Below are 22,254 nucleotides of genomic sequence, written 5' to 3'. Positions count from 1 at the left end.
TCTCTGCTAGTTCAAAACTAGTTCTGTCCAGCAGCTTTGAGAAAACTGACCTGAGCTTCCAACTACTAAGAGTTACAAGAGTTTGATCAGAACTTGCTTATATTACCAGGGGAAAGACCAGCAAAGTACCAGGCTATTTACCTACCTTCCCTCCTTCCTTCCTCCTTCTTTCCCTCCCTCTCTCCCTCCTAAAGCCAGATGGAGTGGTGGTTTTTTTCTCATAGAACTCTGCATTATTTTGGACTTGAAAGGAAAAAGTGCTTTGGGTTACCTGGGGGCAGGTGTAGCGCTGGTCAGCAACTCTTTCAACTGCATGCATCTTTTTCTGGGCTTGTGTGGTAGCTAGCCAAACTATCTTGGGAAAATAGGCAGTGTACATGTGCTGTATAACCAAATTGAAAAGGCCCATTTTGACAAGACTCTGGCCCTCATATTATAAATGTTTTATGAATCAACCCAGGTCATGATCTTTCCCATGTACCATAGGCTAGTACTTGTTGCAAAAATGTTCCTCTGGTTTTAGCAGAACATCTAAGTTAGCTGCACCTGTGCAGAAGTGAAACTTGGAAAGTGTCTAAGAACAAAACCAGGCCAACCTTTGAAGAGCAGGGGAAGTGATGATTTGTTAATACTGGCAAGGAGCCTCTTTTGTGTGTAAGGCATTGTGCCAGTGGTAGTTTTCCAAAAAGCAACTAGCACTCATTAAGCAAACAGCCTGACAGTGAAACACAATGTCCACTGTGTTAGAACAGAAACAGAATGCAAATATCTTGAAACTCTGAGCAATGAAGGAAGCACCAAGAAAGTTGTAGGTTGTTCATGACCAAAAGGAGTGATTATTGCAGATTGAAGTTCCTCCTGGTCTTCTTTGCTATGTTGTGTTGTTTAGTCCTTACATCTGTTTGTGTGATAAACAAATTATTTATATCATTATAATTATCAGATCATTATTCCTTTACAGATCTAAGGCCATTTTGCAACATGTAATCCTTTTTCATTTACTGATATCTTGCAGAAAGCAGATAGAGACCCTCCTGTTTCCCATTATTCATTCAAGGCTTTGCCCATTTTATGAACACTTTCTGCATCTTACGTGTACCCTTACGGTAATCTAGTCAGTTTCAATCTCCAGAGTCCAGGTTTGATTTTCCCACAAATAAAATGAAGAGCACCTCTATCTTGAAACACACTGGACATTGCAATACACAAAAGTCTCCATTTCTTGAAATGTCCATCACCAAAGCAGTCAGGGAAAAATAGTTTTTTTAAAGAGTTAAGATAATGGTAAAAGCATGAAATGAATGTTCCAGGAATTAGATAATGATAGCTATAAGATGGTTGTAACAACACCTATACAAATCTTTCCACTACCGATTATTTCCAAACATTTATACATTTTCTGAACAGTGGCAAGCTTTAGAATGCTTTGAAAGCATAATTCCACAGATTTTATGAATGGCTAAATATCAGCAGAGTAAAAAGCAGTGAGTGTTGCAGAAATCTGCCTATATTTAAGGAACTTTACAAGATGTGGGTGAACAACCAAAGTATGTACCCCCTGTAAATGAATGTGGGTCACTTAAGTATAAATTGTGGGGAATGAGGAATAAGGAATAAAGGAATAAGGGAAGATGCCTGGTTAACCTACCTCTTAAGCAGTTAACTCCATAGTAAATAAGCTATTTATATTTTATTTTTCTCCCATCTCATTTTTATTAACCCTATGCAGTTAAGTCCCCTTCCACTTTCCAGATGCAGTTTTAAAATGTCAAGACATTGTGGTTCCTTTTTTTTTTTAAAAAAAGGAGGAGTTCAGTTTACGTTTCAGTGTAAGCCCATTAAGGATGGTGTTACATTCTGAGCATGGGTGCAAGGAGGGAGACGAGTCAGAGAACTAGTGAACTTCAACTCTTTATTAAGGATTAGGAACAGGCGTGAAAACCCTGGGCAACAGCAGCTCTTTTATAGAGCTGGCTGCTGACCCGTTAACCAATGAATTGTGTCCAAATGCTTAACTTTTGCCCAATGAGAGATGTTCAACTAATAGCCAATCAGGCTGCTCCGTAGACCAATCCCTGTTAAGCTATCCATGGGCCAATCAAAGGTGCAGGATTACAAGCCTGCTTATCATGAGGTTGACAAGTTTTATTAAATAGTTTTTATTAGTTCATAACAGATGGGATGAACAAATTTTGATGCCAGGGATTCCCAACACTACTGGTCTGACACGTATGTCTATAATTTGGAGATTATGTTATAGGAATAATCAGAAAATGACAGAGTTGAAGAGAATTATCACCATAAACTTTGCAGGATCCAGCACAAGTCCTAAAACACAGAAGATAAAACCTCTGGTCTCAGTGGCTGACTCAGATTGGATCCTGAAACATTATCCTGGGACACGTATATTCACCTTCATTATATCATTAACTTTCCCCACTGCTGAGCTGAGCTGTTCTCACCTGTCCATTAGCTGGGAGAAAACTATACCACCACGACCTTAAATCTTCCTGCTCTCCCTATCTAGCTCTTTGTTTCCTCTGATCCATGTGTCACGTAACCTCCTTCCAAAGCAACAGGTCCCAAAGCCTAACACATTTGTACACTTTGAGGCTGCCCTTGGATAGTGTCAAGAAAAGAATGCTTGTACACCAGTATAACTAACAATAACCTAAGCTGTTTTCTTCCCGGGATAGGATGAGATGAAGGTACCAACATGAAAGCTCGTTGCCAGGATATGTTTATGCTGTGGTTAGATTTAAGTAGGGAAAGGTCAGCAGTATAGGTTACAGGGATGCTGACTTTGGCCTAGACCAGTGGTGGCTAATTTTTTTGGGCTCCTGTGCCAAAAATTTTGTGCATGTTTGCGCATGCGCAATCACATGCCAGCTCCTTGAAGGCACCCCCCCATGCCCCCTGTGCATGCGCATGCACCTCACAGCTGATTTTCGGCCCATTTGAGGCCTTTTTCAGCCTCCCAGAGGCTTGAGGGAAGCCTCTACAGCCTTTGCAGGCCGAAAAATGGGCCCGTTTGTCACTTCCGGTATTTCCAGAAGTACTGGAAGTGATGAAAGGGGCCTAATTTTCGGGCTACAGAGGCTGCAGAGGCTTCCCTCAAGCCTCTGGGAGGCCAAAAAAGGCCTCAAATGGGCCGAAAATCAGCTGTGAGGTGCGTGCATGCGCAGTGAGGTAAGTTTTCCTGGGCTTGTGTGCCCACACAAATTCCTCTGCGTGCCACCTGTGGCATGAAGGCCTTAGGTTAGCCATCACGGACCTAGACAAAATCGTCCTAATTAGATAAAACAATTTCTTCTGTCCATATGATGTTCTGAGTTCTACTGGGTTGTAATGTGACTGTAGATAATCTGCAGTGTTTGACTTCTTACTACACATGCTGTTGTTATCACCACTTGCCTATGAAGGCAGCATGGGGGGATGGCAGTACCATTTAACAGCAATTCTTTGGACCCGTTCAATCTTTAGTCCTGTGATCTTTCCATGGGTGGCTTCTGAACCAAGATATTTTCATTGTGCAATTATCTTGCAGATGATTCTGTCTTCTATGAATGATCTTTGTTTTCTACCATTTTGTTTTTAAGAAGACACAAATCCATTAAGGAGGGGAAAGTAGGATTGTTGTACGGTTATCTTTTTGCTAGGTAATGTTAACAAACCTGCCTGAAAGCAACCTATAGCTATCAGCTGTGATGGAAAATCATTTTAGCACAACTCGTGAAGCTATGTTCATTTCACAGGGTCACAGAATCTCCTATCCTATTGGCATCTCTTTTCAAACTGTGCCTTTCTCTTACCTTCTAAACTGAGTGGACATTAACTATTCCCTTTTTAACGAACAACGTGGTCCCTCTTGCCTTAATTCCACATTGATTTTTCATTTCTTCTTCCTCAAGTACTTTCTACATCTTCATCCAAGAAAAGCAACCTTTCTGGAACAACAACTTTTTCTCCAAGTACAGTCTTTGATAATTACAAATCTCCTTAATAGGATTAGAATCTGTATTTTTGCGTCAGTTACTTATCTAATCATTATTATTTTTTCTGCCTTGGCCTAAATGTGGTTATTTTGGTACCCAAGAACAATTCACTTTTATGAAATTTGGATGGAACAACAGGTGGGAGAAGTTCCTTTTGAAAACTTGGTTTCCAAACAAAGTGCAAGACGGAACCAGGTTCACCTGGGCACAAGTTATGGTTCTGCACAGGACAAGAAGGAAGTGTCATACTAGAGAAGCAGGAACCTCTGCATTATTATTTTAATTATGGATAATTGGTGGTGCTTCATCGTAGGAGAATGTCATTTAGCCCAACAACTTTGCAATCCAGGAACTTCTAATATAATACAGCTCGCTGCCCTGGCAATATTACATCTGTCTTCTGGCAATATTACATTTGTCCTCTTGAGAGCTCCACTGATGTAATAGTTTCAGTAACTAAAGCAAAGCAATTTCATATGCAATCTGCATGAGAGAAAGAATGACTATAGTAGCTTTCAGTGGGTGGTTATTAGAAAAACTTGTTGAAAGCCCTTTATATCATATGCTAAGTCTGAGACTTCCCCATTCCTTTCAGCTGTCACAAGAAGATACTGGGCAGTGCCAAAAAATGGAGAAGCCAGTAAATAGAAAGGCAGTGTGCTAGATAGAAAGAGCTGGAGTTGATCTCAAGGAGCTACTATCAAATGGGAGCTGCTGATATTGCAACTGGGTTAATTTCTCCCACAAAGTTCAGGGTGATATCCTGTAATCCTGGTAGTATGGAAATGAACTGGCCTGTTCCTGCCAGGGTAAGTGAAGAATTCTGCTTTAGATAAGCCTCTTGCAATATACGCCCCAGATATCTTTAGGTATCAAACAGTTATTTCAGTCAGCTAAGGCAGGACTAGAACTCACCGTCCCCTGGTGATTGGTCCAAAGTCATCCAGCCAGCTTTCATGACTACGGTGGGATTTGAACGCATGGTCTCCTGCTTTCTAGCCTGGCGCCTTAACCACTCACCCCCACACCTTGTTCACTCCATTTGTAACAGCAAATTTTCTGATGAGAGAGACAAGGATATAATATTCACTTATATGCTTTATTTAATAGATTAAATTGGATAACCAGTATAGTGTAGTGATTAGGAGAGGGGGCTACGATTAGGGAGACTTTGGTTCCACCCTCAGCCATGGAAGTTTACTTTAGGCCAGACGCTCTTTCTCAGTCCAATTTATCTCACAGGGTTGTTGTAATAGGGGGAAAAAATAGCAGAAGAGAAGGAGGGAGGGAAAGGAGGGAGCTCCTGAAGGGGGGAGGAGGGAGCTCCTGAATGAAAAACTAGATATAAATCTAGCAAACAAACAAATAGGCTTGCAGTTACTTGCAACAAATGCAGATGTGCTTTTAGCACATTGTCAGCAGCCTCAACTCCTTAGACCAAACATGGCTTTTTTGCAGATTGTACTACAGCTGAGAACAGATGTATGATTCCAGAAAAAAGACCCAGTTGCTTCAAAGCCAGGGCAAGCTGCCCAAGTCAATTAGTGCATTTTTTTAAAAGAAAGAAATGGGTCTAAAAACTTTAATATAGCTTTTTTTTTTTTAAAGGTTCCATAGCTCAGAATGGAGGGATCACCAACCTGCCTTTCATTCAACACTAGAACAAAGCAGAAGCTTATTTATGTCTTGTGCAGCAATTAGGCTGACAATGGTTTGTATCTTTAGTATTTAGTATTTTTTTTTAGTATTTATTTGATTTGTCAATCACTTACAAGATACAGGTATAACAATAAACATAGTTTTGAATACATGAGATAGATATTTATAAGAAAAATAAAAAGAAACAATAGGACAGGGACGGTAGGCACGATTGATGCACTTACGCACACCCCATTATGCATCTTCCATCCATTATATAAACCAAGAGCTACACGAGGATCATACAATATTGAAATTTTTAAAAAGTAAAAGCTAAAACTCTCTAGAAGTGGGGTCTTTGCCGGCCTTCTGTTCCTAGCAACCTTTACAAACCGAATGGCTTGTTGTTGTTGTTGCTGACAATCCTGTGAAAAACTAAAATGCCAGGCATGTTTTGGTTGTGGCCAAAGGCCCTTGCAGGGATCTGGTTTATTTCAGAACACAAGCATGGGAGATAATAGGAATATTGATGCTGAGGTCATGTTACCAAGAAGACCAGAATATAATTCTAAAACGGAAAAGCTGGTACGTGAGGGCTAGGATGGACAGAATCAATAGGCTGCCTTCTTAAGGGTTTTTGGTTCTAAAAATACACCTAGGTAAAGTGGGAGAAAGATGGCAGTTTCTCAGGAAGGGGATCTGGGAAAAGAGTGAATAGACGCGTTTTCTGTTCTCTGACCATCTATCCATCGTTCACTGCGGCAGCCAACACAAGAAAATTTAAATCACTCTGGGACCCAACCTGGATTTTGTGTCTGCCACAACAACGAAGTAGCAGCAAAAGCCACAGAGTAAAGCACAGCTATAGAATACAACTTGAAAAGTTATTTTCTAATCCTAAAATCTGCAAAACTATTCTTGAAATGCGTTGAAAGCTACTAGCAATCAGGGGGCTGCAACTTAGATATTCAGTATAGCTGAGTCCCAGTTCCATATAGTTTTTTTAAAGTTTATATTTCATTAATTCTTCTGGATGGGGAGTTCAGGATAAGACTTATACAGGTAGTCCTCGACTTATGACCACAATTGAGCTCAGCATTTCTGTTGGTAAGTGAGACATTTGCTAAGTGGGTTTTGCCCCATTTTATGACTTTTATTGTCCCATCTGTTAAGTAAGTCACCGCAGTTGTTAAATTAGTAACAAAGTTGTTGAATCTGGCGTTCCCCCATTTTGGCTCTGCTTGTCTGAAGGTCACAAAAGGTGATCACATGACCCTATGATATAGCAACTGCAGAGGTGGGTATGCAGCAGGTTCTGACCAGTTCTGGAGAACCGGTAGCAGAAATTTTGAGTAGTTCAAAGAACCGGCAAATACCACCTCTGACTGGCCCCACCCCCATCTATTCTCTGCCTCCCGAGTCCCTGCTGATTGGCTGGGTCATCTTTTGTTGCCCTGCACAGAAGAATGGAGCTGGAAAGCAGGTTAGTGGGGTGGGGAGGGAATGGGGATTTTGCAGTAACCTTCCCCTGCCACTCCCACCAAGCCACGCCCACAGAACCGGTAGTAAAAAAAATTTGAATCCTACCACTGAGCAACTGTCATAAATATGAACCAGTTGTCAATCATGTGAATTTTGGTCATGTGACCATGGAGATGCTGCAATGGTGGTAAGTGTGAAAAGCAGTCCAAAAAGTCACTTTTTCCTGTGCCATTGTAACTTTGAACGGTCACTAAATGGACTGTTGTGAATCGAGGACTACCTGTACTGTACAAGGAGGGAAAGACAAGCTGTTAGTGAGTGTATGGTGGGAATTGAGATTTCAGTGACAAGAAAAATAATCCACGCTGCGTGTACATCCAAAAGGCTTGGATGAAGCTGGGGAAGATTGTTGCCCAAAAGGTTGAACATCAAGAACAATTAAAGTGCTTCATAATAAAGATTGTTCTTCTTGGGTAGCTGGTTACTGGGCCACTCAACCCACAGCAATTCTGCAAGTAAAGATTTTTGTCTGACAATCTGGTGGGCACAGAAAAGCCTCCTCAATTTAATTTGTGTATCAAGTAGCTGTAAATACATTGGAACAACAATCGGTCTCAAATGAATAACTCCTAGGCCTGGGTTGCCTCATACTAAAGTTGGAGATCATTGAATTAATCAATCTTTGAGCCCTGTATGGAATATTGACACCCCCAAAGAGTTGGGGAGAGCTAGTTATGAAATCTGAACACTGCAGTTAAACAAAGTTTGAGAAATTATCCTGCCAGTTCATCAACCTCGCTGCCCACTGTGATTATTCTTAATGCTGCCCGTCCTGCAAAAGTCTCCGGGAGTGAATTTGCAAACATTCCAAGCAATGCACAATCCCTGGCAAACGAAAGTGGGTGAAAATGCTGGAGGGCTGAAACAGAACACAAAGGGATTGTTGTCCCAGACTTGGCAAGAATTTCTCCTATATCTACTCCTTCCCCAATCCAGATTTAGTAGCCAGACTGTCTGCTGGATATAGCGAGGACTTAATCAGCCTCCATCAAGAATACTAAGGGCTGTACTGACCACAGTGGAAGGTTTTTTTTAAAATCGAGTATCCTTGCTGTCCACTCTTGACATTTTAGTATAGGTAGTCCTTGACTTACAACCACAATTGAGTCCAGAATTTATGTTGCTAAGAAATTTGTTGGCTCCATTTTACGACTTTTCTTGCCACATTCGTTAAGTGAATCACTGCAATTGTTAACTTAGTAACACGGTGAAACTGGCTTCCCCATTGACTTTGTTTCTCAGAAGGTCGCAAAAGATGGTCACATGACCCCAGAGCACTGTAACCGTCATAAATATGAATCAGTTGCTAAGCATATGAATGTAAATCACGTGACCATGGGTATGCTGCAGTGGTCATAAGTGTGAAAAAATGATCATAAGTCACTTTCCCCCCAGTGCCGTTGTAATTTTGAACAAACGAATTGTTGTAAGTTGATGACCACCTGTAGTAGCAAGGAAGAGAACAAACTATCTGTTGACCACTCAAAGGTACAAACTCAAGATACCTAGGACTTACATCAAATGTGGCAATCCTACAGCTTTCTAGTCATGGCCCTTAGTACAGTATGGCCAAATATTACAAAGATACCCCATAAACTATCTTATTTCTTAAACAGGGTTTGAAGATAAAGCTAAATTACACATGTTGCTGCAGATAAATGAAGTGTGTCTGAACCTCTTCAACTTCAAGTTATAGACTAGAGGTCCCCAAACTTGGCAACTTTAAGACTGTGGACTTCAACTCCCAGAATTCTGGGAGTTGAAGTCCACAAGTCTTAAAGTTGCCAAGTTTGAGGACCCCTGGTGTAGACACTTGAAAGTCAGAAATTGAATTATAAATAGGTTCCTATGAATGTGGGCCTAATTAGTACTTGAATAAAATACTTGGAGAAGGCAATGGTAAACCAATTCCCTATTGTCTACTTTTTAGGGTTTTTTAAAAAAAAATCAGATTGTAAATTTGTCTTTTTGCATAGACATGAATCATGTCAGCTGCCCCTTGTTTTTCCATGTCACCAGTGAATAGGTGCACTTTTAGTTCTGCAGCAAACATTTATCTTATCAAGTTGCCACATATGGACAGACATACCCGATTAAAAAAAAATCCTGTGTAAAGTGTCTTGTTGGTTACTCGTAACAACCAAGCAAAACTTTCTTTTTTATTTCATTTCCTTCTGCTTTTTGCATGAAGTGCTATAGCTCTTTTCTTTCAATCCCATCTATAAAGGGGGCATGTATAAGCGCACCAGCGTGCCTACCGTCCCTGTTTTACTATCCCCATTTATCTGTATTTACTTCCTTTGTTCATGCTTATGTTCATACCTATACTTGTTATCTTGTACATGTTTGACACATAAATAAAATAAATAAAATATTTCTTGTTAGCAGAGATATATTAGTCATTTGGAAGACCTTAAATCACTTCTATTCTTGAGTCACTGGTCAAGAATCAATACGGCCAAACAAGGGCAACCCCTTGGATCAGAGATGCGTGAGACAGACAAGCAAGAGATAGACTACACAACTTTCTTTCTCTTTCTTTCTTTCTTTCTTTCTTTCTTTCTTTCTTTCTTTCTTTCTTTCTTTCTTCCTTCCTTTCTTTCTTTCTTTTTCTTTCTTTCTTTCTTTCTTTCTTTCTTCCTTCCTTCCTTCTTTCTTTCTTCCTTCTTTCTTTCTTTCTTTCTTTCTTTCTTTCTTTTCTTCCTTCCTTCCTTCCTTCCTTCCTTCCTTCCTTCCTTTCCTTTCCTTTCCTTTCCTTTCCTTTCCTTTCCTTTCCTTTCCTTTTTCTTTTTGCTATCCTTCCTTCCTTCCTTCCTTCCTTTTTATTTATTTATTATGCTATTTATTTATTAAATTTATATGCTGCCCATCTCACTATCAAGCAGCTTCTGAGCAGCTTACAATATCATGAGGACAGACAGCTTCATGCTGCAGGACAAGTCAGGAGCTCCTATGTGTGGACAATGGTAGAAAGCCATTGGTGAGTGGTCATGAGAAAGTTCCACCTACTCAACTCCACCCAGATGTTGAAAAGCCCAGCAAGAAGTTTTAAATTAAATATTGTGATAGTGACCATAGTTTCCTGTCCATGACAGCTCCATCATAGAGGAGCCTCACTGTTAAAAGGGATGGGATGGTCATCAGGCAAAAGACAGGAACCAAAGAGACAGTTGCATATTTTCAAACTGCTCACCTAGTGCTGCAGGATCTCAGTTTATGGAAGAACTGATGATACAAGCTACTATGTAAGACAAGAAAGGAAGGAGGAAGTTCCTTGAACACTAAATGGACTGGGTGTGGGAAGATATAAACAGGAAAAGGAAAACTGTTGAGTGATAATGATGAAGAATAAGCAGAATGGGAAGGTTTGCAAGTGATTTATAAGACATTAAAAATGCATGTGTAATACATAGAATCAAACTAATATATATTAGGCATATTTTTCCTGGAAAAGAAAAAAATGTGTGAAGAGGATTGAAAAAAAAAGAAAACTATAGGCATTCAATCAGAACTTTTTTTCACTCAAGACTTCTACAGTTGAAAATTATCTCTGCCCCTGGACTATGCTTTTTAACAGCCCACCTGAGAGTTTAGGAGCTTAATCTGGATTAGTGTCCTAACATCTACCTTCTACAAAATAAAAAAGGCTAGATTTTCAATCCACCAACTTCCCAAGTTTGTTAGTTTCACAGAAACTGATAGGAGAAGTTGAAGTCTTCTATCCTGAACCTGCATTTCATACCAGATCCTAATTCTTGGTTTCCATCGATACCATCAAGTTAGGTGTCCTGAAAGCAGCTTCTGAATACAAAAAGATCAGACAATGGAAGAATCTGAAATAAGCCCATCAAGTCTTCTTTACTAGAAAATGAATAGGTTTGAATGTATTTATCAGTGCTTCCTCCTTTTCTCCCTCAGATCTCTTCAAATAACGTGGACGGCAACTACGGATAATCTGGAAGGCCCATAGGGAGAAAGCTAAGCAAATGGGAGGAAATTGCATCTGGAGTAATTACCGATTGCATTAAGGCTATCAAATCTGACACAAGGCAGGGTGCCCCGTCCTTTAATAGCTGTAAGAAACATTCAGCAGATCTGGATGCCAATTCTTTTTTCTGTCGCTTTGGATGTGGTGTTCCCCCAGTATCCTGAATTTAGTTCTTCCTCTGAGAAATTTCACATGTGGAGTTGGTATTAAAAGCACAGAACCAGGTGCATCCAGATTGGATAGCTCTTCCTATATATTTTGGTGTTGAAACTGAGGCACAGTTGTAAACTATGAATTAGTCCTACCTATGAGCAATATTTAGAGCTCACAACTGATAGAACTGGTTCAAGGGAAGGGTAATTTTGCAAAAACAAAACAAAACCATACAAATGTATTCTTCAAAAATTTAAGGAAGCAACAGACAATTATTATTATTATTATTATTGTAATGATGATGAAAAAAGTGCTTCTCAGGACAAACAATGGTAATTATTAGTCATTTTCTTTTGGCAATTTGTATTTCAGCAGTACATGAGAATAAAAAGAGCTTTTTAAAAATGCATAGGCCTATTTAGTGGTATGCTTGAGCAGGCTCATACCAGTTTATGAGGTCAATTATTAGACTTTTTTTCTTTTGAGAGCCGGTTGAGAACCGAATCATACTACTTAGCACACTGATCAACTGTGTTTGGCAGCTAGTGACACAGTATGGTGGTGGCAATGGAAGTAAGCAGAACTAATTGTTAAACATTTAACACACTCCTGGCTCTACCTATTAATGGTGGCCCCCTGATTAATCAAGTAAAGCTTTAGTTAATTCATCAGCAGATAAGGAAATGGACTCACTAATAAGACAGTGATATAAGAACTGGAAACAAGCTTTCCTAAGATCCAATTTGCTGAAAATATTGTGACATATACAGGCTTATAAATTGGCTTTGAAAATTGAAGCCAACACAGAGGTAAGCCACAAAGAATATTTCATCCAGTTAATGCCGTCCTTGACAAAAACATAACTTTGATCAATAATTCTTGAAATAAAACTATTGTTATATTGTTCATCATCTTTCAGCCAAAGCACTCTTGGTGGTTAGGGTAAATGATGGAGATGTTCAACTGATTATAGCAGCAAATAAAGATCAATCTGCTTTTTTGGCTTACCTTAATTGCCCTTATTTCATCATAAAGCAATGTTGGTACAGATGAGGAACTTACATAAAGATGGAGAGATCTTATAAAAATCCTTAGTTCAAAACTCTACTCAAATCCCTCACTGTAAACTAATTATTCTTCCTTAAAAGTCTCATGATGAAATGAAATAGGGTTATCAGTGCAATAATCTTCCAGGTAAAAATATGGGGAGGGAGGGAGGAAAATAATTTGTATAACAGTGTCTATGAAGCCTTCTACCTTCTGGAAAACTTTGATGGATAAAATTCTATCCAACAATTTGTGCGTGTTTATGAGTGTGTGTATATTTTATAGATAGAAACACCATAATACCTAGATTTGAGAAACTAGAACTCGAATACTAGCTTGGCTGCATTCACTATGTGAGCATAAGGATTCTCTTTTGCAGTTTGATTCTAACTTGATTCAGATAGATAGAAACCAAGTTTCTTCATTGGGGCCCTCTTCTCCATCAGTAAATTTAAAATAATGCTACTATCCCGTGTACCAACTGATGGTCTATAGAAGAGATTCCAGATGTTGTTTCTAAGCATCATTACTTGATACTCTTATTCAAGAAAAGCTATACTTGCAATTCCATCTTTAATGAAATGGGTAGCTTTATCTTATAGTCCTTTAAGTATTCTGAAAAAACAACAACAGAGAGCTATTGGCAAACTGCCTAGTAAGAGTCATTTCAGAAAACAGTTGCATTCCTTAGCACCCAGTCAATGACCCTATAATTAGTCCTTGAGCCACATACACCTTTCCTTTCTTGTACAAAGCATCAGCTAGTGTAGCTTTAAAATTATAAACTCATAAGAACAATATAGAGCAATCAGCCAATCTGACAGAATGAACCAAATCGTGTGGGCATAAAATGGACTTCAACGAAAGCCTCTAGGAATAAAATGGACATCACCAATGAGAAATACCAATAAAGTGGAAAGAGTAGAATATTTAAATTGGCAAGGCATTATATGATTGGACCCAACCTCTAAAAGCATCTTCTTTCTAGGATGTACATCCCACCCTAAAGGTAACAGAAATAATTGTTATAATTAGGGAATGGCAGGAGAGTATCAAAGGTGATCCCCAGGCTATTTGGAGCCTAAGCCATGTTAATTGCTAACCACCAAGACTCTTTGCCGTAACCAGAAGCATATTGGCAACCAACACAGATGTTGCAGAATACAGAATAACAGAATTGAAAATAACCTTGGAGGTCTTCTAGTCCAAACCCCTACTCAAGCAGGAGACCATATATCACTCCACTCTCCAACCTCTTAAAAACTTCCAGTGACGGAGCACCCACAAGTTCCAGAGGACGGTTGTTTCAGTGATTGTTCTCACTGAGAGGAAATTTCTCCTTAATTCTAAGTTGGACTTCTCTTTGTTAAGCTTCCATCCATTACCGCTTACCTTGTCCTCAGCTGTTTTGGAGAATAGGTAGCTAACCCCAGCCTTTCCTCTCTGAAACAACCTCTCAAATATTGGAAGACTGCTATCGTGTCACTCCTCGCCCTTTTCTTAATTAGACGAGACATTCTCATTTCCCACAACTGCTTATCCAACCTATCTGTAGGTTGCACATAGTATGGTTCAAAGGTCTAGTAGCATCAACTTCCTTGAATGGTATCAACAAGCAAGGATCTCAGAAATCTTAATTTAATCATGTCATTCTAGGACTCAAGCAGGAAGAGAGCTATTGGGTGCTTCATTCCCTGGTTTACAGCAGCAGGCACGGATGGCTTACTGAGAACTGAATCTGTACATGTGGGTGGGGTGAGAGTCACAGGACTGTGGTAAACCAAACAATGGTTATGTGTGTGTTTTGTGCTGCATATTGTTTCAGTGCGGCTAATATAATTTGTGAATTATGATGTGTGCCTTAGCATGAAGAGGGAGCTCAGCCAAGGGTGGCTATGAAAGAAAATTGTGGTTCAGCAAATTGTAGCTTAGCACAATGTCTGAACTCAGTCACTGGGGAACTTGCATTTGTGAAATGCAAACTGTGATAGCTTTTCAACTCATTGTTTGTTGCTGCAGTCCCCCAGAGAGGAAGATACATCCACAAACGGAAGGGACTTGAGCTTCTGGGGATCATCTGTGCCACGGGGGAAGGGCAACCTTGCTTATCTACATTCCTGATTTAGAGAGATTCAGATTTCTCCAGCACCATAAGGCTATATTACAAGAGCCATTAGGCCAATGGGGGTATTATCATTATATTCCAGAGTGCAAAATGGGCTCCTTTCTTTAAGAAAATAATCCCACACCCTTTCTCATCACTGCTCATCACAAATCCAACAATATTTATTCTTTCCATCATTATGACCGAGAACATGGCCAGAACAATCACGATCAAATTATCTCTTTTTTTTTACGGCAAGTTACTAGGATTCGGCAGGTGGAGATGTGCTGCTTTTTGAAAAAGATACTATGCTTAATAATCTGTTCCTATCTCTTTGATAGCAATAATGACATAGAGGAACTAAGCAAGTGAAAAAGCTCTTGCAACAACACTTTATAGTCATGGCAGAGAAAGCTTCATATGTTAAGTTTCTGCATGTCAAGTTGTTGATATAGAAATAAATTGGGGGGGGGGAGAAAGAGAGGGGGGGGAGAGAAAACCTATGACCATTTAGGTCCTGGGCTTGAATTAACATTGGCAGTGTTACAAAACCAAAATTATGCTCTTTCTGACCCCAGCCTTGTATGAATGACACAATGATACAATGGCTGTCTCTCTCTATATAACATCCCTAATTAAATAAAAGGCAGGATATTAAATCCGACTATTATTAAACATCTGAACTTTAAAAGAAAGAGCAGTAGCTGATGTATGCTTCTTTAAGAATGGATAATCATAGCTTTTAAATAATTGATGTTATGATTCCCAGTTGGCAGGCTGACACAACAAAAGTACAGTACTATATGGGCAACTCTGCACATGGATTTCTATTCTGGCAAAGTGCAAGATTGGAGGTCAGAATGTGAAGGTTCAAAAAAGGGGGCAGAATTCATTTTTGATCAGAGGATCAAAAGGGAGATTCAGATTGGTACAATTTCACTTATCTTCTGTTTATCAATGCACTCCAAGAAACAGATCATAATTAATCCATCAAAAAGAATGGGGACAGAAATAAAATAAAAAAATCCCCTGATTTTTGCAGCTTGGCTCTGAGAAACCTTTTTGGAAACTCTAGCAAAATGTTACTGCCAATCAAGATAGAAGGCTGGGAATTTTATTTATTCAACTATATGTGTTAATTGTATTAATCTTATGACTCAGGGCAGTTGTACAACAAAAGAGAAATAAGACAAAAACAAACATCATAAAGCAACATAAAATAATTATGTAAATGTAAGAATGGAGCAGATAACAGGAGCCAAAGCTGGTTGGACTGGGGGAATTTTAATGATCTTCTAGAATATCAGAAAGAAGGAATTATTCAAGCTTTTGGGGATAAAATGCTTCTTAATACAGAAATTGACACAGTAAATTTGCTGCCCTGTCCAAATGCTTTGGTTTTCAAAAAAAAGGAGGGACCTGCAGTTGATCCTTTTGAAATGTCTGAATCAGAAGTTAACTTTGGCAAGGAATGTATTCAGTTCATGTCCCACATTCATTCAGGAGCTCAGGCTGGTATACTTGTGCTCCCCCAAAACAGTCCAAAATAGGATAGAGAAAAAAACTAACTGGGCCAAGATCACCCAGTGAACTTCTGTAACTAAGGGAGGCCAAAAAAAAATCTGGATTCCCTACTCCACATCTAACATCTTAAGAATCGTATCACCCTGAGACTGTCAATGGGAGGAAGTTAAACTGAGTTGGAGAAGCCAGGCAGAGGGGGGAAAAAAAGTGAACCAATAATGTGATATACTGTACTTGCACCTTCAAAAAACTCAAGAGGGGATGAGAAGCGACCTTAAGGGCTTATACAAACTGGATTTAATACCCATTCAAAGGTAGGCAAACAGCAAAGTCTACCAAACTCTAAGATAAGTAGAGAGATGCATGTCACATCGCCCTAGTCTACTGGCTCAGAAAGAAGGAAGCCACTTGAAGTTTATCATCCTTCCTTCTAGAAGGGAAACTCTGTGTCTGACTGCTCATAAAAAATTGAGCCACACACTTCATCAAGTTAATCAACCGCACGCAGCCCTCGTAGTGGGATATATTTTCCCTGCAAAAAGGGGGGTGAGGCTATTATATATTTACATTTATTTTATTTATTTACAAAAGTTATTGGCCATCCATCTTACCATAGGGTAACCCTTGGAGACTTTACGGTTACATATATACAGTTAAAACATAAAAACAAAAGATGCTCTTTTTAAAGAGGTAACTGGTTTTTCTTCTGCGGACCTTTCACTTCTCATCCAAGAAGCTTCTTCAGTTCTGACTGAGAATCTCCACAGACAAAAACTATGGTCTTCACCTGACCTAATTCCCCCTCACCCGCCAAAAAACCCCATGCCTTTATGGAAAGAGCCATGCACCGGTTGACTGACATTGTTTTATCAGCACATGTACCCGCTAATAGCATTACTTCTCTGAGGAAACCTAACCTGCTCCCAAGGGAAGGCAGGATGCCGAACTACAAAACTTTGAACAGAACATAACGATTGTCCATGGAGATTTTCAGTCACCCAGGTCACGGTTGTCATTCCCCATCATCCAGTCAGAGCTGAAGAAGCTCCTTGGATGAGAAGCGAAACGTCTTCAAAGAAAAGCGAGAAAGTCCAGTTGGAAAAAAAACAAAAACACTTCTGGAAGAACATAAGGATGGTTTCAATCCACACTGAGGGACGAAGCAAACAGGACCCGCTCCCGGGCAAGGCAGGATGCCGGGCTACAAAACTTTGGACAGAACATACCGTGGTTTCAATCCACATTGAGAGGGTAAGACTTTGGATGGAGGGTGGGGAAGACCTTGTCACCTTCCTCCGGCTCTTACCAACCTGACCTCCAGCTGCTCGCTCAGCGGCGGCCAGGAGCTTCCAGGAGGAAAGGCTGCCCGCGGCGCTCGCCTGTCCTTCGGGAGACCCAGAGATGCCTCCCCGCCCCGCTCGCTTTGGATTGTCAGTAGGGCAGCTGGCTGAGTTTTTAGTCCTAGACGCCCTTTACCTTCGCGTAAGCTCCCTTCAGAGCGAGGCTTCCAGCGGACCGTACGAACCCAAAGCTCCAGCTGAGAAGACGCGTCGGACGGTCGAACCCAGCGCGCTTACCTGCCGGCTCTTTTCCAGGGGCGAACTTTTTTTCGTCTTGCGCGCTCGCGGAACCGAGCGGGAATTACGGTACCCGAGATGCCCTTTCTGCTTGCGCGGCAGCGGCGGCGCGAGCCGAGCTTCTCTGCCTCTGCCTCGCCGGCAGCAGCAGGTGCCGGCCGCGCGCTGAAAGAGGCGGCGTTAATTCTACAATAACCCCGCCCCTTTGCTTCGTCTGCCCGGAGCCTCTGGCTCCCTCTCCCCCCCCAGCCCCGCTCGGCAAAAGGCGGGGCTTGAACGCAACCCTACTTGAAAGCCACGCCCCCTATCCTTGGAAGCTCCGCCCTAACGCTGTATATGGTGTATAGACGCGGCGGTGTTTTCTGCAAACGTCACGGGTGGGGGGGGCTATTCGTATGACTCCGTCAAGAAATTAAGTTTGCCTTTCTTGACGGAGTAATACGACAGCGCCTCATGATGGAGCTAATTCAGCATATTAGAGCAGTAACTTAACGGGTTAAAAAAAATGACCCAAGGACGAAGTCATCAAATGATATATATTTTTTCTTCCTTTGGAATTATTAATTTACACGTTTAAGATTCGTGAAGTTATTCTCCCAGTGTTCCTTACAATGGCCAGTAGAACAGCATGGACCTGCAATGTAAAAGCCTTAATTATGATTATTAACGCAGATATGGATAAGGAAACACCAAAGAGCATAGGTTATTGCAGAAAGGTGATTCTACCGTTAAAATAATATTTAATTGAGCAACCTGGGCTGCTTTTGTCACAACTACTCAGGTAGCCTCCTATTACCAGTGTGCTCCAGATCAGTGGTAGCCAACCAGTGAGCTGGGGACCACTGGTGTTCTGCGAGAAAATTTTGGTGGTCTGCAGAGAAATGTCACCCCCAAAGCACACACCCCCAAAGCAATTAATCCACACTGCAGTGGGAACACAAGGCTGCACCGCTTGGCATTGCAAACACAAGGCTTGCATTGCTTGATTGCAAACAACACAAAGTGAGGGGAGGGGGGAACTTGCCCCACTCGCCCCATGCGCCTGGCCTGGCCACCCGGCTGCTTTTTTCCTCTTCTTTCTTCTTCTGCTTTTGGCTTCATGCAAGGAAAGCAGCAAAAGTTTTTCTTTCTCTCCCCCAAACTCCGCCAGAAATGAGTTTTTGGGAGCCTGCAAGGCATCCTGCTCCAAGAGGCTGCACCGGTGCAACAAGTCTCACAAAGACTCATTTCTGGCAGAATTTGGGGGAGAGAAAAAAAGACTTCTGCTGTTTTCCTTGCATGAAGCCAAAAGTCTCTCTCTCTCTCTCTCACTGAGAACGGAGCTGGAGATGATATCCTGTGATCCCAAGTAAAGAATGATCGATCAGTAGGAAAATGAGGTGGGGGATTTTCCTGCAGAATTTTTGGGATTTTCCCAGGGTCTCTGGTCTGTGGGATTTAAAATTATGAGTTTGGTGGTCCCTGAGGTCCAAAAGGTTGGCGACCCCTGCTCCAGATGGACTGAGGCTACACTTCTGAATGTTGATGTTGAATGTCAGATCAGACCTTGGCAATGTTAAGATGTGTCAGCTGAGGAATTCTGGGAATTACAGTCCACACATCCTAAAATTGTCAAGGTTGAAAAACATTGGACTAGATTTTAAATGACAGCTTTGATTTAGGATGCATATAGCTAGTATAGAAACTATCACTAAATAAAACAAAGCAAGACAGAGAACTTTTATCTCTTGGATGCTATCCAATGGCCATCAGGATTATTGAAGCCCAGATCTAGAAGCCTTAGGTATTTGAGGCAACTTCAACATATTCTGAAGGACAGGAGGGAGAAGGGAGGGTGTAGTCTATCAGCATTCCATCCATCTCCAGGTTACCAGTTTGTTTAAACGTCCACTTTGTTAGGGTTATTCAGATCCTTGTTACTTAGATCAATTATCTTCTATTTCTGTTGCATTTTTCAATCTGTTTTCCAAGTCAATGATCATAGAAAGCCAGGGAGGTGATCTTGAAGTATGCAAGAACTGGTACCTAGGCAAACAGACTGAAACATTCCTTAAGTCCAAGAGAAACAAGATAGTGTTCAGTAGAGACTCAGACAAATGCCTCCCTGATTCATTGAGGTATAACAGGGGAAGTACATTCCCAGGAGTCTTGCAAGATTCTGTTAGTATAGCCTATTTCAATAAAGTGTCATTTTGGTCTTCCTGTAGAGTTGTTTTTCTGGTCTGCTCTACCTACTGGCACTGACAATAGGAGAGCTTTCCTGGATGCTTCACTTGTATTTCTTGGTGTGTTTTATCATTTCTTGATTTTTTTCACCCTCTTGACACCAAATTGCAATAGCACTTAGACTTATATAATGCTTCACAGTGCTTTACAGCCCTCTCTAAGCAGTTTACAGAATCAGCATATTGCGCCCTAAAATCTGGGTCATTTTATCAACTTCGGAAGGATGGAAAGCTGAGTCCACCTTGAGCAATACTGTATTCTAACCACTGCACCATTAGAGCAATAAGGTATATGTCCCTCTCTCTTACTTACATCTTGACTACAAGTAGGGGTAATCATCACCATGCATAATTTAGGAATGTTGCCCTGAATGTATTAATGGGGAATAGAGTCCATGAACCAAGAGGAACTTTATTTTTTAATGAATATTCATAAGATCGTAGTCTACATATCACTTTCACATTAATAGAATTTCCCTAGGCTTGGATGAAAAACTGCTAACGCTCATAGGTAAAAATTTCCTTACTTTCATAGGGATTTCAAAATGCATTTGTTCCAAAAATTTAGTTCCAAAAATTCCAAAATCCAGCATTAGTCCTGGGCTACAGGACTAATCATAGAATTTTAAAAAATTATTTTATCCACCGAATTCAATCCCATACTTGGTGCAGAAATCCAAATTAAAGTTTCCTTGGCAGGCAGCAGATATGTTTAGTTTCTTTGTGTATATAGCAAAGAGGAACTCATCACTCATCAGTTTCTGAGTAATCAGTTCCTTTATGATACTTTTGTTATTGTTGTTAGGAAGTTTTTCATAACTTTCAAACACAGTTTGCCTTCCTATAATTTTGAGGCCTTTATTCTGTATCTTATACTAGGAAACAATAGTAAACAGATTTTTAATATATTCTTTGGGTACTTAAAACATAGATAGATAGATAGATAGATAATCACTGCAACCGTCATAAATGTGAGTCAGCTGTCAAGCATTCAAATGTAAATCACATGATCATGGGGATGCTACAACAGTCATAAGTAAGAAAAATGGTCATAAGTCACTTTTTTCAGTACTGTAGTAACTTCGAACAGTCATTACACAAACTGCTGTAAATTGTACCTTAACAACTACATGAAACTGGCTCTCATGATGTGCTATGTAAAATGTATTAGGTAAAGAAATAAACATTCTGCATTCAAATGCAGAATTTTTTTAACTCCACAACCTGAATGATCAAACAATTTGCAATTTCATAGGATTGTTAAGAGTGTGCATCGTGCCTGAAAAATAGCTTCATTTTTTACTTTGTAGAAATATCGGAATCAGAAAAGATAATCAAATATCACTTTGTCCAACCTCTTGTTGATACAAGAAAACCATTGTTAGTGCACATTCTACCTCTGGCTTTTCAGTAAAAGAAACATATCATCTTTCAAATTGTTCTGTTGATTCATACTGTTAGGAACATTTTTCCTAGTATTTTGTTTAATGCTGTAATTAGGTGGGCTGGGCAATACCAGAACCTCCCTAGCAATGTTTAACTACACCAAGCAAGATCCACCACAGATCAGGTTACCTCCAAGATTCCATATTGTCCAGATGCTCCAGGAGAATAATAGGGTCAATGGCATCCAGCAGAGCACTTCTCCTAGTAACACTTGCCAGCTCCCAGCAAGCCTTACCATTATTGTATTGTCTCAGAAACCAGACTGAGAAGGATCCAGATGATTAGCATCCTCAATGAAAGATTGAATTAAAACAGTTCATTATCCCAGAAAGCCTGGATGAGGAACCTTATTTTAAACAAAAAAGAGAGAGAACATTTTGTATTCTCAGTGTAATAGGCTTCTATGATATCCTAGGTTTATTTACACAACTCTCTGGTAAAGAAGCATTTCTAATCTCTGGCACATGACTCAGCCATCTTCCCCCCTAACAATTCTTACCAGATTTCACCAAGTAATTTATTCACATCTAGGTTGGTATGATTAAAGAGGGACGTGGTGACAAAATACAACAAAACCAACCATCCTTCAAAACAGAAGCAGTTGATGCCATCACGATCCAGAATCTGTCTTCAGGTGAGATGGATGTTGAATGGAAGTAGGCCATTTTGCATTTGTGAGGCTTCCCCTCACAATTCTGATATCCAGAATATAACAGTACCTCTACCTTTTGAAACAATTGTCTTGGAGAACACCATGTTGGCAATGGTGGTAAAATGAAGGAGAAATATTACATCAAATAAATAACCCGGTCCCTAAACATAGTTTCTCAGGGAAACTGAATTACCACCAGTGGAGAACACACGCAGCATGGGACTGAATCGTTGGTGTTTTGTGAATTTGCTCCTCTTCCTGAAGACATTTCATAACCAGACTGTGAAGTATCAGTTCATGGGACAATGGAGTTTATATGACTGTTATATGTTGTAACTTGTCGCTCAGGCATTGATCATCTAC

The 22,254-nt window shown here is 40.3% G+C and overlaps 1 protein-coding gene and 1 long non-coding RNA gene across 2 annotated transcripts in view; one reads left to right on the top strand and one right to left on the bottom strand.

The window, feature by feature from the left end:
* The window catches only part of FRMPD1 (FERM and PDZ domain containing 1), a 72,413-nt gene extending 54,671 nt beyond the window's left edge, over positions 1–17,742 (bottom strand). The window contains exon 1 of the mRNA XM_026672944.2: positions 17,569–17,742. The gene's annotated coding sequence lies outside the window, so the exon portion shown is untranslated. The remainder of the gene's footprint in view (positions 1–17,568) is intronic.
* On the top strand, positions 4,682–11,205 carry LOC148132412 (uncharacterized). Its single transcript, XR_015747967.1, has 3 exons — positions 4,682–4,804; positions 5,604–5,706; positions 11,094–11,205. It is a non-coding gene; the product is annotated as an uncharacterized LOC148132412 (long non-coding RNA).
* Positions 17,743–22,254: the final 4,512 nt, after the last annotated feature.

The sequence above is a fragment of the Notechis scutatus genome, chromosome 2, assembly GCF_049901735.1.
Source record: "Notechis scutatus isolate UNSWTSFEM ecotype Mainland chromosome 2, rNotScu1.2, whole genome shotgun sequence".
NCBI lineage: Eukaryota > Metazoa > Chordata > Lepidosauria > Squamata > Elapidae > Notechis > Notechis scutatus.
The sequence above is the reverse complement of the archived record's forward strand: the minus strand, read 5'-3'. Positions and strand labels throughout refer to the sequence as shown.